This window comes from Ictidomys tridecemlineatus, chromosome 6 (genome assembly GCF_052094955.1).
Source record: "Ictidomys tridecemlineatus isolate mIctTri1 chromosome 6, mIctTri1.hap1, whole genome shotgun sequence".
NCBI lineage: Eukaryota > Metazoa > Chordata > Mammalia > Rodentia > Sciuridae > Ictidomys > Ictidomys tridecemlineatus.
Window position 1 is genome coordinate 35,899,303 of NC_135482.1, and position 18,601 is coordinate 35,917,903.

The following is an 18,601-nucleotide window of genomic DNA, read 5'->3' on the forward strand; positions in this document are numbered from 1 at the left end:
GCTTCATCAGAAAGAGAATTGTGGTATGGCAGGGGCTCATCTGCTAGGTCAAAGGAGGAGGAGTCCTGGGTAGGATTTTCTGTCCCTTTGGAAGCAGGCATAGGGGAGGTGACAGCTGAGAGGACTTGTGTGGGAGAGCAAGAGTTTCAGACAGGACTTAGAACATAGAGAGGAGAAGGCCTGAACATATAACATCTCTTTCCATTTTTCCAAATGCTCAAAATAGTTGAAAAGATCCCTGATCATATTGGGTCTAGAGTGCCATTAAGTGACCATTTAGAGTCGTTATCCAAAGGATATTGAGGCCACATCTGATTGCACAAGCAGATAAGTTTGAGGGGTTTAGGTCTGGGATGAGAGAGAAAGAGACTAGGTTAGGTAGGGTGCAGCCTAGGGCACTATGTGAGGGAATGAATGAGGAACCACCCATGGTGAGATGTAGCAGGTGAGTCTAGAGTTGGGACATCCCCCAGTCTCTAGTATCACCTAGTCAAGAGGACAGTTACACTCAGGAGGTCGTCACCACGGCTGAGTAAGCGCCGGGGCAGGAGCCCATAGAAGCACTTGGGCACCTGGCCAGGACATGTAGTAGGGGCAGAAACCTTAGAGATTAACCCAAGGCCAATGAGTAGTCTCACCAGGAACAACTCCCAATCACCCTCAGTGGTTTTTCTCAAAACCCAGGACCCAAATAAAAGGCCACCTATAGACTCAGTGGACAGTAGGGATCAGCTGTAGCTGTGAAAGCCAGTACAGCCCTCAGGCGCAAACAAGTCACTTCTCCCCACCCTGACAAACTCAGAGTGAAGTCTCTGGCATGTTGCCCTTGCCCATGTAAGAGAGAAGCAAGAAAATCAGGGTAGGGATCACCAGACCAGATGTTTTAACCTCAGGACGAATGACATCACTGAGAAATCTGGTAGCAGCTGATAGGGATTGAAAGGGTGGTAGAAACCTCAAAATTTAGTATAAATATTGGAACAAATGAACAGACATTCATCCAGCTGACACTGATGTACACAAGCCTGAGAGCCTGAGGAGGCTCTAGACTGATAGGAAAACACTTCTCATCTGCCTGATCCTCTGTTGTTCTCACTGCTCTCAAACTCTACAGCAGCCTCTTGACTCTGGTGAGAAAAGGACTTCTCCCTATTACCGCCTTCTCAGGCAGCCCTCAGATTCACCCTAGGAGAAGCCTGCCTTAGTTCCTGATCTGGTTGCCATGGTCTGAGTGAGTGTGCATCTGCTGGACTTAAAACCTAAGGCTTGAGACTTTAGATCTCGCCCTTGAGCTTAGCATGCCGAGGGAATATCTGTCATGAGCCTGTCATGATTAAGTGTGTTTGCAGCTTAGAATTAATCTAGAATTGTTTGCTGTGAACTGATTATGTCTATTGCAGTGCCTAGCATTAAGGATTGTCATTTTCTTGATTAAGAACCTATAGAGTGAAATCGTATTAAGTGATTTGAATGAATAAAGCATTGAAAGGGGCAGGAGCCCATGGACAGTCTTTATTTCTCCCCCTTGACTGCATAAGTCACACTTTTTGTCCATCACGACACCCCTGACCACACAGAAACCCTGGGAATGCTAGCTGTTCAACAGTCATTTCCCAGACCCATTGGTCATTTAGGTTGACCAGAGATAGGGGTCTTACCTGGAAGGTGCGGTGGTGGGTGCGGAGTGGGCATTTGGAAGTATGGAGGGCCTGGTCCCATGATGGAATTTGGATCGGGCCCAGGGACACTCAGTGACCCTCAAAGAGGGGAATGGGCACATTGGGGAACCGGATTCCAGATTTTGGTCCCAAAATGAAGGAAAAGTGAGAGACGAGAGATGGGTAAGCAAGAACTGAAAGACAGAGATAAGGCAGAGAGTTTATTTGTGAGAGATGACAAATAAAGACCATCTCTCTATAGGAGAGAGGCAAAACAGGCTTGGGTTCTGGGGACTTCTATGGGGCAGGCTCAGGGATCAGAGCTGGCAGGTCCTAGTGCAGGCAGTTAGGGGCTGGATTGGTATGAGGGAGTGGTGAGCCTTTCTCAGAATTGCCCCTGGTGGGGAAAGCAAAACTTTTTCCTTAAAATGGTGGCTCACTTAAGATGGCCGTCCAGGTGCTAAACAAGGACATTATACTTTCTTTAAAAAATAAAAAATAAATAAAAATATAAGAGAAAGAACAAAGACAGGGGGAAAAGAGGAATGTATTATGGTGCCTTGGATTTAAAAAAATAAAACAAAAAAACCTTTTTATATGTTAAGATCAACACAGAAAGGAGAATGTCAATATTGGAGAAAGACGAAGGGAGGAGCCCAACAATGGAATCTGGGCTAGAAGCCTCCCTGGCTTTGCCCTTAGGCAAGGACATGAAATACACCATTCCCCAAGGCTTGTCTCCCACCATCAGAGTGTCTATTAGGCTAGGTAAGAGATTTGTTTTATTTATTGTCTGGTTTTTTTATGGTTACTTCTTTTTGTAACTAAATCCTATTGGACTTTTTTTTCTTCCAGTTTTTCATTTGAACCAAGGTTATAAAAGTAATTTGAATTGTATATTAGCTGTTTTATATCCTCCTGAAACCTCCCAGTATGACACATTTGAAAGCGAATGATTATGTGAGGTATGTTTAGAATGGTAAAGCCTATCAGGAAATGTGAATTGCATTTTTAGGTGTATCCATAAATTAATTACTCCAGTATTCAGAGTATTCATGCATAGGCCCAAATTGTTAAATTTTATCCATAGTTAATTTTTGACCAAAATTCTCTTAGTATTTAGATATGCATCATTCAGACGTTGTTTTCTCAGGTGGATTAAAATCTTGAGAAATAAAATATCAGCCTCTAGGGTAACCCCAAACCACTACCAATTTTACCATTATCAGATAAAGTCTAAGTCAATAAATATTGCCTATAAAACATCTGGGAAACCATTGTTTCTAAAAATAAATTGTAAACTAAGCATGATTATATTTTAGAGTGCTTTAAAGCTATAAATCAATTTTTGGTTGCCTCTATTCATTTAACCTATTGTTCCCTCACACTCCCTATTTCCAAAGAGGTGATAATCTTGACCCTTCTGTTTCACAGGGACTATTGTGAAGATAAGTCGAATAATATATGTAAACATGCTTCGAGCTACTTGAAAGAGTGTGTGTTTTTACACACCACACACACACACATTTAACCAGCTTTTGAAGGACTATAGGGTGAACATTTAATAAGATGTATATTCTTTAATTCAAATACAATTTTATAAGTATTTTCAATAAAGAAATCAGAGATTTGCCATACCCTATGGTTTATGTAATTCAGAATAAATACTATTGATTTTTTTTTCTTCTTGAGTTCATTATTTTTGATCACTCTAGTAAGTCCTCTTGAGCCAGAATTCACTGACATATTTTCTGGACTATTGAGCCTAAACTTGCTAGTATCTTTCTACCTTCTAAACAGTTTAGTCAATGGCTGTCTGGAGCTAACAAATTGTATTCTTAACATTATTCTAAAAGCCATTGTGTTGTTATCTTCAATCTTAATGGTGCTATTTTCAGTGCACTATTTCACCCATCAATAGAGAGGAGTAACCAAGCAAGTTATCAGAAATAACAGACAGCCCACTGATCCCTCCTTCAGAATAATGGGGACAGTTGGGTGGATTATAAAGATGTGACTGTAACTGGGTTGAATTCATTGCTTTCTGTAGCTTTAGTACATTATTGAAGGGGTGTTCCAGCTGGGTCCAACCCCCCAATTGAATTGTGACTATTCATGTTTTCCAGGTCACCAATAGTTAGAGGATGAATACAGATTAATGTGGGGAATTGAATTTAATTCTCATTACCCTGGAGAAATAGCACCGGGGATAGATGCTATGCCAGCTTGCCTAATAGAGACTTCTTCTGTGCTCCCAAGGCACCTAGTCTGCTGAAATATTTCCACTTGGACACATAAATAATCCAGAAAATGATGTATCATTTGAAGAGGCCAAAAGCATGGATCAGACACTTTTACCTCTATTGACAAGGAATAGTGGCTAGGATGGAACAGGTGCAGTATAAAATATGATTATATAAATGAATGAATGAGTTGGAAAATCATTTTTTAACTATTTTAGATCCCAGTTTTGAAAAATGTTAGTCATATTCTAAAGTAAGATGAAATTGGAAAAGGAGTTTTAGAAAGGAACTTAGGAGAAAACGGTGTAATTTGAATATTCGCTTAGAGCATCAAATGCTTTGTTGGAAAGGGGAACCATTTTATTAGGCTATTTCGTTACACATAAATAAAACAAATGTTCTGCCTCCCGTTCTTTGTTCTTGAGGGAAACTGGGGAAATTCTTTGGATCTTCTTAATCAGAACTCTATTTTTGAATATATATATTTTTTTTCTTCAAAATCAATCTCTTTCTCCCCCCACCCTCTCTCTCAATATGGATGCAGCAGAATGCCCTGCAATAGCAACACATTTGCATCTGCTAAAATGGTATTTTTTTATTGCACAGTTGTTCGTAAAATAAAAAGAGCTGAATCTCAGACATTTGGGACAGGATTTCCTGAGCTCCAACCAGGAATTAAACGGCAGGCCTAGCACATTAGATGGTTGCACATATCATAAACACTGCTCAGGTCCCAATAAGGGCCCCTTCACATCCTTATTTGATATTTAAACAAAGATAATCCCTGTTAGGTATGAAGCTTCCTGTGTTGTGCCACTGCTGAAAGTTGAAATAGATCCCATGTCCAAGAGTAGAGATGATTTCAGTGGTGAAAAACAGCAAAAGGTAGGAGGAAAGACAGACTGACTTATAAAATCCCTTCTCTTTTTGTAAGCAGTAAGGACTTGCCTAAACAAAGCACCATTCCCGGTAGTACTGAGAAACCATTTTCTTTTTTCTTTCTATTCCAACTTGTGGTTTCAGAGGCACATTTAAAATGTGAAGCATTTGTAAAGATGGCTAATAGAGGCCCCTATATAAGGAATTCATATTTCTCTTAAATTTGAGCATTTGTTGGTCTATCTCTATACTGTCCAATATGGTAGCAGCTAACCAATGCTGGTTCAAAGTGTGAAAGGTACAAAATAAACACTGGCTTCTACAGGATTATTATGGAAAAAAAGAATATAACACATTTTAATAATATTTATATTGATTATATGTTGAAATGGCACTGTTTTCTCATATGTTAGGTAAAATAAAATATATTATTTAAATTAATTTCTCCTTTTATTTCTGCCATTTTTAAATTGTGATAACTAGAAAATTTGAAATGGCATATATTTCTCAACATATATTCTCTTAAATGGTGCTTGTCTAAACTTAGTATGATATCAAATATTCACAGGGCACCTAGATGGACACTAAATATCAGAAAATGAAATAGTTTTAAAAGTATGTAAAAATAGTCACATTTTTCTATTTTTTAAAATTGCTCAAAAGGCTGTCAAGGGCAAGTTCATGAACTAGCACTAAATCTTCTGTTAAAGAAGAAAGGGTGATGAGTCGAGTAGAGGAAAGGGATCCAGAGAGAGTGGAGGGGAGGGAAATGGGAAATACTGGGAAATAATATTGGCCAAATTATATTCTTATATTATGTGCATGTATAGAGATGCAATAACAAATCCTGCCATTATGTACAACTATAGTGAATCATTAAAAAATGAGGCAAAAGAAGCAATGTATATATTCTAGAAATATAGTAAAAAATTTAGGATCAGTCTTTGTGCTGTTTGGGCGCACTTTGAGCTCTTACAAAGAAATGACTTTAACTATGCCAATAATGGAAAATTTTTTTTCATCTATTTCATGAAGTAAATACCAAATGACACCTTTTAGCCACCCTCAGGAACACTATGGAAAGGTCAACTGCATGCTGTTAAGTGGAAATACACCAGAGGAGCTAGGGAAGCAGCAGGAGGTTCTCAAACGAGGAACAAATGGCAAGACTACACCCTAAACCCTAGGAATGCTGAGAAAGGGGAATGTTTGAAGATTTTGCTCTGTTTTTGGAGGGATTTGTGCAATTTCTCTATTTCATGTTATTTAAATATTGCTTCAAACTATTATCTTGCTAAATGGTGTTGATTAGTCTGTGCCTTGCTCCAGAAACCCAAGATCATTAAGAATCTGTTTAAAGCACAGAATCAAAATTCTTCTTCTTCAGCCAACTCCGTAACAGGTCTGAAATTCCAATGGGATATGTCTAAGTTTAGATTATATCTTTGAAATAGCATAAAGATTCTTCTTTGCTATTGGAATTTTAGGCTACAATATTTAACAACGTGTTTTCATTCTGTCTGTGAAGCTCAAGTAAGTAATGATCAAGCTGTTGTATATGTGCTGCACACGCAACTGCAGAAAAAGTTTATCATGTATTACAAATCTCTACTAGGGTGGATGTAAGTAATGGGATATAGCATTAAGAATATAAAATCATATTTTGAATGACAAAAAATTGTAAACTATAGGTTTTTGAAGAAAATGAAATAAATCTTGAATTTGAGCTCTCTGAAGTTACTTGGTATTACTGTTACTTACCCATGATAATTTTGGCAAAATTGAAAAGGTAAACAAATATAAACCTGACTATTTCAATTTTAGACAGTTTGAAACAAACTATTAAGGAATTTAAAGATAAATGAATTTTTTCATTAGAAATTGCTTGAGAAGCCAGGCACAGGGGCACACGCCTATAATCCTAGTGACTCTGGAGGCTGAGATAGGAGGATTGTGAGTTCAAAGTCAGCCTCAGCAATGGCGAGGTGCTTAGCAACTCAGTGAGATCCTTTCTTTAAAATAAAAACGCAAAATAGGGCTGGGATGTGGCTCAGTGGTTGAGTGTCCCTAAATTCAATCCCCATTACCCCCCTAAATTATATGTGATATATGTAACACAACTCACTTTGCAATGAAATATGAAGAAATTGAGAAAAGGAAAATATTTGTGTGACTATAAAGGAGAAAATTCTCATATAATGATACTGAAATTAATTTCTATACAGATTATTTCCTATTATAAATTCAAGATATGGTCCTGATTGAAGAGAAAGTTGAGCAAATTAAGCTTTCTATTATTATTTTAAATTTTCTTTACAATATCCCAACATTGAAAAATTAGGGAAAAAAATCAAGAAAAATGTATGGTTCTAGATGTTGTATTATGAGATTATAAAAATCTTACATAAAAATTATTAGATTTTTGTATAATAGTTTGTTAAATGTTAATTTTTCAAATATTATTTCTATTACAATGTTTGAATATGATTTTGTAGAGTTATTCCTAAGTATTGTGACAGTTTTTAAATAAAGTTATTAAAGCAAATAAACCATTTGGGCATGTTGGCACATGTATGTAATCCCAGCTACTGAGGAGGCTGAGGCAGGTGGATTGCAAGTTCAAGACCAGACTTAGCAACATAGTAAGATCCTGTCTCAAAAATATAAATGAATAAACCCCTATGTAAGCATAATTATGATTCAGAAAAAGCTGTCTAATTTAACATTATTGTCACTAGAATACTAAATATATAAAAGCCCTGGAATTTTTTGACATGAATGCAAGAAAAATAAATAGGAGTACATAGTAATTTATGTAGATTTTCTTAATCATCTAAATACCTTTCTATTTTCAATGAAACAACCAAGAAGAAGTTATATAATAATTAAGTTTGGTCATTTTTAATATTTTATTAACCTTTAGTTATAAAATTATTGAAGTTTAATACATATTTTTCAATATATTCGTTATGAAGGTCAAGATAGAAGCATAGAATACATTTTATTTGACATCCCATAATTCTGATTTATAACATTTAGGTATTTGGTTACATTGTATGTGGACCACACTTATCATGTTTTCTGGATACCACCGATAGATAGGTGTAAACTTGGTATCGAGATTTGCTCTGAAGGAAGTGGACATTTCTGTTTTTACTATTCATATGGAGAAACCAATCAGAGTATCAAGGTATAATTTTCTAAAGGTATAATTTTCTAAATAAAATATTTACTCATAAAAATACATAGTGAGTGCATATCAAAACCTTAATGAAGGATTAAACTGAACTTAAACTAGTCCAGTGGAATATAGGAAAGACAAAACGTATGTAAAATTACTGAAAGAAACATAGTGTGGCAAAGACATGCAAAATGAAATACAAAACTGTTTAATGTCCTCCAGGACCATAAAAAGTAACCTTTGGGGTTATTTTTTCTATCAGAATCATTTGCATCTCAACTGGACAAAAATCATTTGCAATTTAACAGTCTTCTAAAGGTTAAGTCTAACTACACAGTCTGGAACTTTATCAATAGTAAATAGTAAATCAAACAAAACTGAATCCTTTTAGAGAATTCAATAAGCTTGGGCAAGGCATTGTATAGTCTTCAGAAAGGACATGTGGTTATCCTTTTTCATCCCAAGATTTGGATAATTTTTCTTAGAAAGGGAAAAGCAATAAGTTTGGGAAATTCAGTTTTAAGTTGGAGTGAAAGAACTCCATCCCTGGCTGGAGCCTCTGTAGCAGACAAGGGCTCATAAGTATTCCATGGGGTCAGAGTAATGGGCCCCAGCCTTACAGTAGAGGTAGGCAAGGCGATGTCAATGACTGGGACTCTTCGAGAATGGGTTTGGACTGGTACCCTCCAAAAGCAACCTTATTTTGTCATAAATGTAATTTATTCTGCGCTTTTATAATATTTATTTGTCTCCAGACCACAGTAAATCACTGCCAAGTACTCATAGCTTCATCTTTAACTGTGTTACAGATTTTTAAAGCAAGTGCCAGTTCCATTTTGGAGTAAGGTCTTCATATTGACCATGCAAAGGAAGGGACAGTTGTTATTCTCACTCTGAGGCCATTATGGAGGTAACCACAATAGTAAGGGAAAGTGACCCAGGAAGGAAAACAATGTGGAATTGCTTATTGACATTGTTGAGTACACAAACAGCAGGAGCTAGGTAGGTCCAGTTTGGCCACTAACAGTAGCAAGTAAAGATTAGGTCGTATAAAACACCTGAGTGGATGCACAGCGAAAACACTTAGAAGAGACCTGGAAAAGACTGGATGTTCCTTTGGACAAATCAATGAAGGCATAGAGCATTTGTGCTTGTTGACAATGATTGCAAATTTGAACTCCGGAATCATTCTACATGGGTTCAAATCTTAATTCCACCGCTTAATAGCTATATGAATTTGGATTCATATTATCTAGCTTCTTTGTTACTCATTTTCCCCATCAGTAAAATAAAGATAAAGCATACTTACCACAGGGATTGTTATGAAAATCAAATGAACATCTACCTATCTACATATCTATCTTAAAATATTTAAAACAATGTCAGTTCTATCCTTTTGAAGTTGCCTTTAGCAGAAGTAGCAGCAGCAATGCCAGATGTACTTTTCAGTGGAAGGGGGCCCCAGGTACTTGCTCTGCTGAAATAGCAGCAGCAGCAGCAGCAGCAGCAGCAGCAGCAGCAGAGACTCCAACCAAGAAGAGAAAAGTGGGGCTATAGCCCAGGAGTAATATCAGCTCTGGCTCAGTGGATGCCTCCCTGTACTCCTGTTCACAAAGCCCTTCCAACAACTTTGTAATCCATTATCTGCATTAAGTCCTTCTGCAGTTGAGTAACCAAAAGTACTTTCTGTTTATTTGACTATAAACAAAGCTATTGCTATTATTAATATCAGTCATATTACTATTTTTGGAAAGATTATTTAGTTCCTAAATAATCTTTCTAATACACTAATTCTCTTCCCCACAGACTTTGCCCTTGATCCAAGTGTATATAGTGAATGATCAATAGTAATATGTACTGGTGTTTTATTTAACCACTCCACTGTAGGTCTATCAGTTTCCTAATGGGAGGAGAGATTTAATTTATTTGAAACAAGTCTAAGAAAGGTCATTGATATTTGGGGGAACAGACTTGTGAACAATTAGAAAAATATATAATCAATAATAGGAGACTTCTTACATCCTACATAAGGCAGATGCATCCGGAATATTGTGTGATCTACCTTTAATACATTATCTTTTTCAGCTTTCTATTGATTATTCTTGACTTATGTCCATTTAAAGGAGAACATATTTACCCCACAGGTAACCTTGTTCCAGAGTTGGGGCAGAGGCAGTTTATTGCTAATAACTGGTTGTTGGTAGGAGGAATTTTAATACATTAACTTAGTATCCAGAATTCATAGAGGATTTTATAAATGCAAAGGCCTAACGCTAGGGAATTATTCAAACAATGGTCCAGGAAAGGCAGAATTGATGTAGAAGGGAAGAATCTGGCCCAGCAATGACTTAAATCATCAAAGGGATCAGCTTGGTTCACATTAGCATGTTAGGTTTTCTTTGATTCTCATTCTTCTCTTTCCTTTGAGGTTTAAATTTACCTTTAAATTGTTTTATCTATCTTTCTTCATTGTCTTCCTCTGTTAGACTGTGGAGTGCACAATTGTTGAATTTGTCATCTGCACTGGCTTTTGCTGCCAAAGAAACAGCCTCTCATTACACCGTACACAGATACATAGCTGGTCATGAACCATGCTGGCTAGAAAATGTATTTGCTTTGAATGATTCTTTCCCATGGCATTTTCAACAATAACCTTTCGTGGCTCTCTCTCTTTTTTAAAGTAAGTTATAATATGTAACTATAAAATATGTGACAGAAAATAAAGATCAATATCCAGGTATGACAGGTAGAACCAGCATCATGGTCACAGTTTTGTCACTTGGAGCATCTGATTAGTCTATATATGAGCTAGTCTACTACTATCTAAAAGACGAAAAAAGAAAATACAAGGAATGACTGGAATATAATTTGAAGAGTTGTTGACAGGAAGACAGTATAGCAAAATAAAAATAACACTGGTTTTATAATAAGAACACTTGAGCTCAATCTATAACTCTTTCCTAAGTTTTCTCCCACTCCTTGTGTTCTCCTTTTCCTTTATTCTTTTTTTTTTTTTTTGTATTGAAGATTGAACTCAGGGGCCAGGGGCACTCAACTACTAAGGCACATTCCCAGCCTTTTTTCAACTTTTATTTAGAGACAGGATCTCACTGAGTTTCTTAGGGCCTCACCAATGCTGAGGCAGGCTGGCTTTGAACTCGCCATCCTTGTGCCTCAGCTTCCCAAGCTGTTGGGATTACAGGCATGCACCACCACGCCCAACTCTCCTCCTTCGTTCTTATCCTCCTTCTCATTCTCAGCTTCTCCTTCACATACACACAAGCCACACATACATATTATATTAGGGGCAGCAAACTTTGGAATATGGGTCCAATCCAGTCTGTTACCTGTTTTTGAAAGTAAAGTGTTATTGGAAGACAGCCATATGATGTGTTTACATGTTGTCTGGGACTAGTTTTTTGATTCAAAAGCAGTTGAGCAGTAGTAACAAAGATCATACAGCTGCAAAACTTGAAATATTTATGATATGACCCTTTATAGAAAAAAAATTGCTGATCACTGGCTTGGGCAGTAGTAGAAGCTTAAGATAAATTACTTTCCTTTAACTGGAAAAAATATAATTGACTACCTGGTACCTGGAGCTTGATATCTAACACTATTCTTCAAGCATAGGAGCTGAGGTTCCCTGGATCAGTGGTTGATTCTAGGACTAGACAGGAAATGCATAAAATGAGCCTGGAGCATCTCACAGTGATGGAAAGTAAAGAGCTAAAAAACGAAAAAGAAAACAATAGGAGATGACTGTCATCAGAAATGGAAGTGTTTCTGATGGCCAAAGCTAGGGAAATTTGAAACAAAATCAATACATGAACAAATAAAAGTTGTGTTGGATGATAGCTCAGAGTCTAATTAATTTTCATGAGTTCATATTGATATAAAGAACTGATTGAAAGAAACAACAGGGATAATAGGCAAATTTCTAGTGCAGAAGAATTTTGAGTAATGTATGCAGCCCCTCTGCCCTTCGGAGGTGAAACATAACTCTCTTCTCCTGAAGCCACGGCTGTGCATTGTCACACACTTCCAAAGAGTACAGTAAGGAAAAGGAGGGGAAAGAGTTACTTTACAGTGGAGAGACCCAAAGAGCACTATCTCCACCAGGTGACTCTGGTTAACAGCAGAAGTCAGTCAAGTTGTGAGTGTGAGCCCTTGATATATACGATGTGATGAAAATGGCACTTTGCCACTGTGGTCTTCCTGCACAAAATACACAACCCAGGACTAATTATCAGAAAAACACTAGACAAATCCCAACTGAGAAACCTTCTACAAAATATCTGACCATTACTCCTCCTCAAAACTGGATATCAACAACTAGGGAAGTCAGAGGGACTATCACAGCCAAGAAGGGGCTAGGACATGACTAATGTCACTGATTTCCTGGGTGGAAATCCTAGAAAAGATAGAGGGTATTATGTACAAAACTAAAGGAATCCCAATGAGGATTTTAGTTAATGATAATGTGCAGATGTTTTGTCATATTAATTGTAACAAATTTATCATACTAATAAAATATGTTAGTAGGGAAAAGTGTGAGGTAGATGTCGTCTGTATTTTTGCAATCTTTCTGTAAATCTAAAGCCATTCTAATATCAAAGGTTCACATTAAAATTTATCAGAAACCACATGAAAAATTATTGTATTTCAATTGCCATATCTTACACATTTCTATGTAGAAATTATTTCACTTTAGCAAAGCAAAATGAGCAAAAATGTTTCTCTAAATATATTTATTTTCATAACATCATTCTGTACTAAATCGTTTCACTTGAAAAAATTTGTCCCCTTTGCATTTTATAACTAATGGGCTCCTATCCTACAAAATGCTGGAGAAATAAAGACCTCTATTTCAAGTAGAAAAGACAAAAATAGCAGGAAATAATAGTCATGCTCTGAATATAATAAAGTCATTCAGAGGTTGTATATAATAACAGTGCAAAAAAGAGAGAAGGATACAGTTAAAGGGTAAAAATCTATTGGGGACATATTTAATTCAAGTATTGTGTTTGTGGGGGGGAACCCAAAAGTAATATGAACATTAGTAAAGTGTTTGGGGATTATTGTGAGCACCACAATGAAACGGCAGTTCATTTTTATATTTGGAGGGAAAATCAGCATAATAAGAAAGAAAAACATTTCCTGCATTTGAAGAAAAAAAATATTCTAAACCATACACATTTCCTAATAAATAACTATTTCCAGGTAGAAAACATGCAGCTTATAATGCAAGGACAATTCTTGCCAAGAATAAATCTAAAATTGACACCGAGATCATACTCAGCATTGCTAAAGTTGGAATGCTTTAAAAAGTTAAGCAAAGAAATACAAAGCTGTCATCTGAAGCATTTTAAACCTATACCAACATACTTAGTTCTAAAATAGCAATTCTGAGACAAATCAAGCCATGTCAACAATCTTTCTGGAATGGAAAGTGATACTGTCCAAAAACTGTGTCAGATTATGTGAGCATAGGGTATCATTGGCACCCTGGGCCTCTAGTGCTAGGCCCAAAGTAATAGAACCCAATTCAATCCTCAGGAATTCCTTTTTTTTTTTATCTATACAATATAAGGAAGCAATTCAATCATTTAGGAGACTGATGATATTCCCACCAAAGGATTCAATGTTGTGAATATAGTTGACCATGGATGAATGTTTTCAAAGGCTTTGCCAATAGAATAGAAAAGTACTTAAAATTACCCCAACTTTGCTTTGAAAATACTTTTTAAAAACACTGCTAGTCCTCAAATAATTTGACAATAATGTGATTTAACTTATATATTCCATGATGCTAATCCGAGAATATCTGTTAAATAGAAAATATTTATTAGCTTATTAGTTCTATATAACAATACATAAATGTAAAACTCAATAAAATATGCAATTGTCAAAAGAACTTTCAAAATGTGGTTATGTTGATTAACTCTAAATTGAGTATATAATTTCTCCATGTTTGCCTTTACCAGATATCATTGAATTTAAAAAAGCATAATATTTCCATTATTATGTTGACCAATGTGATTCTACAGTATGTATACTCAGAAAAACGAGAAATTATATCCAATCCATGTATGATATATAAAAGTATATAAATGCATTCTACTGTCATGTATAACTAATTAAAACAAATAAAAAATTTTAAAAAAGAAAAGTAGAAAAAAGAGTAAAATGTTGAAGAAGAAATATACAAACTTAGTCTGATTCCTTTACTTGCTAGACAGTTATACTATTTAACTTCTTGGCTAACAGGGATGGAATTAATTTTGCTTGTTCCAGTATAGACTTAGGACAGATCATTTATCAACATCCATTTATTTGACAAATGTTTACTGATCCCAAAATTTGCATCAGGCATTATGCTAAATCTCTGGACACAAGTATAAGCAAATAAGAAAGTCTCTCTGCCCTCATGGAGCTTAATGGTTTGATAAATGAGACATATTAAACTTAATAATCACATAAACCAAGGTGAAACTGATCTTGTAATTATTTCTAGAAAAGATAGGAGAATGGTGCTATCAGATTTACTCAAGAGAGCTGAAAAATTCTTCACTGAGGGAGTTACACTTGAAATAAGATAAAAAAGAGAAAGTAAAGTCGGCTAGATCAAGGGGAGAATGAAGGTGTACAAAAAGGGGAGAATGTATGCTAATATTTTTGGTCAGAAGGATTTTAAAAGTTTTAAATGAAAGTGAAATGACTATTTTTGTATATAAAAGTGTCATGTAGTTTACAATATGGATAAAGGATGGATGGGGCTGCCTGGATGCCAAAAAATTAAAAAGGGTCATTGAAATATTCATGAGTCAGATAGTGAGGACTTCAGTGATGATGTTTTCCTTGGATGTAAAGCAGTGAATGGATTTGAGGACCACATAGGAAATAATATGAATTAGACTTGGTGATGGATTGAAAATGAAATGAGGAAATAGGAAGGAGGGAGGGGAGTTGGGGGGGGGGGAGAGAGAGAGAGAGAGAGAGAGAGAGAGAGAGAGAGAGAGAGAGAGAAGAGTCAAAAAATTATCTAGGTTTTGGGCTAGTAAAGCATACATAAAATGTTATTAATTGAAATAGACAACAAAAAAATCAGTAAAATTTGGGAGAGAATGACATGGAATAGAATGAGTCTATTTGGAGGGCTGAGTTAAGAAGTACTGAGACATACAAGAAGAGATGGCATTTCCAAAATGGCAGAGTAAAAATCCTCTGAAAAATCTCCTACCAAAAAGACAATGAGCACACTGGCAATGAAAGTCAATAACTGCTTAAAAGTTATGGAAATTAGCTAATCAACGTCTTGCCATAATCACAAAAAGTTTAAGGCAAAAACAAACAAAGAACAAACAAACAAACAAAAAGAAAGCCTGAATTTCAGTAAGAACCATAAACACTATGGCATTTTATCTAGTAATACTCCCTCATCTTCTTCCTGGTTCTAAGATAGCATTCAGAACCAATAAGCTCACAATATAGCTGTAAAACCCAGCAAACTAGCAGTAAAGAAAGGTAGCAGAGTGGGTTTGGAGCTTCAGCCCCTTTCCCAGAAAAGTACACTATTTGAACTTCCAATTAGCAACTCCATAAAGTTCCATGCTTGGGGCTTGCCTTTATTTGACTTAAATAAAAACTCCCTCTGTGTGATTCTTATCTGATGTTATTTGTGGGTTAAAACATTGAGCGAAAATTGTTGAATACTGCAATTGGCTGAAGAAATGATGCCAGTTGTAACTATAACAAGTTGACCAAGGATCTTAAAAGGGAAAACAGAAATAAGCTACCCATTGGGGAATTTGAAAAAGTCCAACCTATTCTTGAAAATCTAGAAAGACATGCCCGTAGGAAGGGTTGTCCACATGTCAGGAATGACCTAAGACCCTACTCTCTCGTTTTTTGACTGATGTTCGTGCTCTGCTTAAACAGGAAGTAAAGACTAAGTCAGAGTTTGAACTGTGCTAGATAGAACATTGAAGGTATCCCATCATACAAACAGAGCCTCTTGGCACAGATTTGGAGACTTAATGGTTCAAGGCCTTTAAGGACACTTGTCTAGTCATTAACTGAACACTAAAGTTAACTGAGAAGAAACTTCACTGGTTGCATATACCAAAGAACATAGAATTTTCAAAATTAGTACAAGAAAGTCATTAAGCAAAGAGCAGACACAAGCAAAAGAACAATAGCATAAACAAAACAACAACAACAAAAAACAATAGCAAAAACAAGCCCCAGGTAGAGAGGGGTTGTTCGGTTTCCATAATTAAAACATTATATTATTTTATATGTGCAGTTTTCAAACAGAAACTTGCAAAAAACAGGAAGAGATCAGAAAGTAGGGCCTATACACATAAAAAAAATAAATAAATCAACCAACAGAAACTTTCCTGAGGGGAGGCAGATGTTGGACTTACTAGAAAAAGACTTTAAATCAGCTATTACGATTATGTTCAAAGAGCTAGAAGAAACCATATCTTAATGACTAAAGGAAACGTGAGAATACTTCACCAAATAGAATACCAATGGAAATTCTGGAGTTTTCAATAATGGACAGAAGAGCAGGCAAAGAACAAGGAAATGGAAGGCCTGAAAAACAGTATCAACAAACTGGACTGAATAGACATTTACAAAACACTTTACCCAATAACAGCAGAATGCACATTTGTTTCAAATGTGAATGGAACTTTCAACAGTATAGACCATATGTCAGTCCATCAAATAACCCTCAGTATACCTAAAAGGACTGAAATCATACAAAGTTTTTCAACTACAATGGAATGGATCATCAGAAGGAAGGAAAAAGGAGAACACAGGAAATTTACAATTAGAAGTAATTAGCACACTCCTAGGTAACCAATGACTCAAAAGAAATCCTCAGGGAATTTACTTTGAGAAGAATGAGAAGAAGAAAACAGTATATTGGAACTTATGGAATGCAGCTAATATAGTGGTCAGAGGTAAATTTATACCTCTAAATACATTTAAAAAGAAATATATTCTTTCTTTCTCCTTTCACAAAGTAAAAAAGAGTTAAATCCAAAGCAAGCAGAACAAAGAAAATAATAAGTGTTAAAGTAAAATTAATTAAAGAAAGAGGTTTTCTTATTAGTCAAAATATGCGAAGTCAAAAGTTGGTTCTTTGAAATGATCAACAAAATTGATAAAACTTCAACCAGACTTACTAAGAAAAAATAGACTAAGATTTAAATTACTAAAACTCAGAAATAAACCAGGAACATCTTACTTCCTACCTCACAGAAATCTCAAAAAGCTACAAGGGAAAACTATAAGCAATAGGATGCTTACAAATTAAATAACAGATAAAATGGACAAATCCTAGAAATATACAAACTATAAAAAGTGACTAAGGAAAAAATTAGAAAATCTGAATATTATTATAACAAATAGAAACAGTATACAAAAAAAATTCTTATATTAGCAAAATATTTTCCACAAGGAAAGATCCAGGTCCCAGTAACTTCACTTGTGAGCTATAAACAGAAAGACATCTGCCTTAATGAATCTCAACACCTACTATTGTTAAATGGCAGTGCTCCTCAAATTGAGCTATAGATTCAATATCTCAGCTGCCATATTTTCAGAAATAAACAAGATGATCTTAACATTCATATTGAAATGCAAGGGATGCAGAACAGACAAAACAATCTTGAAAAAGAATAAAGTTGGAACACTCACAATTCTGACTTTAAAATTTACTATGAAGTTACAGTAATCAAAATAGTATGGAACTAGTATACAGACAGAAATGCAGATTAGTAGAATGGAATTGAAAGCCTAGTAATAAGCCTTCACATTTATGTTCAATTGCTTTTTTGGCAGGGAGTACTGAGGATTGAACACAGGGGTGCTCAACCACTGAGCCACCTCCCCAGCCATCTTTTACATTTTATTTAGAGACAGAGTCTCACGCGTTGCTTAGCACCTCCCTGTTGCTGAGGCTGGCTTTGAACTCTAGATCTTCCTGTTTCAGCCTCCTCAATCACTGGGATTGCAAGTATGCACCACCATGCCCAGCCCAATTAATTTTCAATAAGGATATCAAGACAATTCAATTGAAAAGAATATTTTTTTCAAAAAATAGTACTAGGAAAACTGATATCAAATTGATCTACAGATTCAATATTTAATATCCATTTTTTTCCATCTACAATGGATAGAGGATGGATGTAACAAAGACTAGCTCTCTGTGCAGAAATTGGAATGATGAGAAAGCAAAGCCTCTTTGGAAAATGGTTTGGCAATTTTTCAGTTCTTCAAAATATTAATCATTGAATTCATGTAAAATGTGAAGATAGAACCCCCTACCTCATACCATATACAGATAATATATGTATGTGGATCATAGACCTCAATGTAACTGGTTTGGATGTGGGGTGTCCCCTCAAAGCTCATGTGTGACACATACAAAAAGGTTCAGAGGAGAAATGATTGGGTTATAAGAGTCTTACCTAGTCAGTGAATTAATCCCCCGATGGGATTAACCGAGTGGTAACTGTAAGAGTAGAGTGTGGCTGGAGGAGGTGGGCATTGGGGGCGTAGCTTATAGGCATACATTTTGTTTATGGAAAGTAGAGTCTCTCTCTCTCTGCCTTCTGATCATTAAG

At 35.9% G+C, this 18,601-nt stretch overlaps 1 long non-coding RNA gene across 4 annotated transcripts in view; it reads right to left on the reverse strand.

Annotated features, from left to right (window-relative positions):
* Positions 1-18,601, reverse strand: part of LOC120888263 (uncharacterized) — a 60,599-nt gene that overhangs the window by 17,225 nt on the left and 24,773 nt on the right. The gene's annotated exons all lie outside the window — the stretch shown is intronic.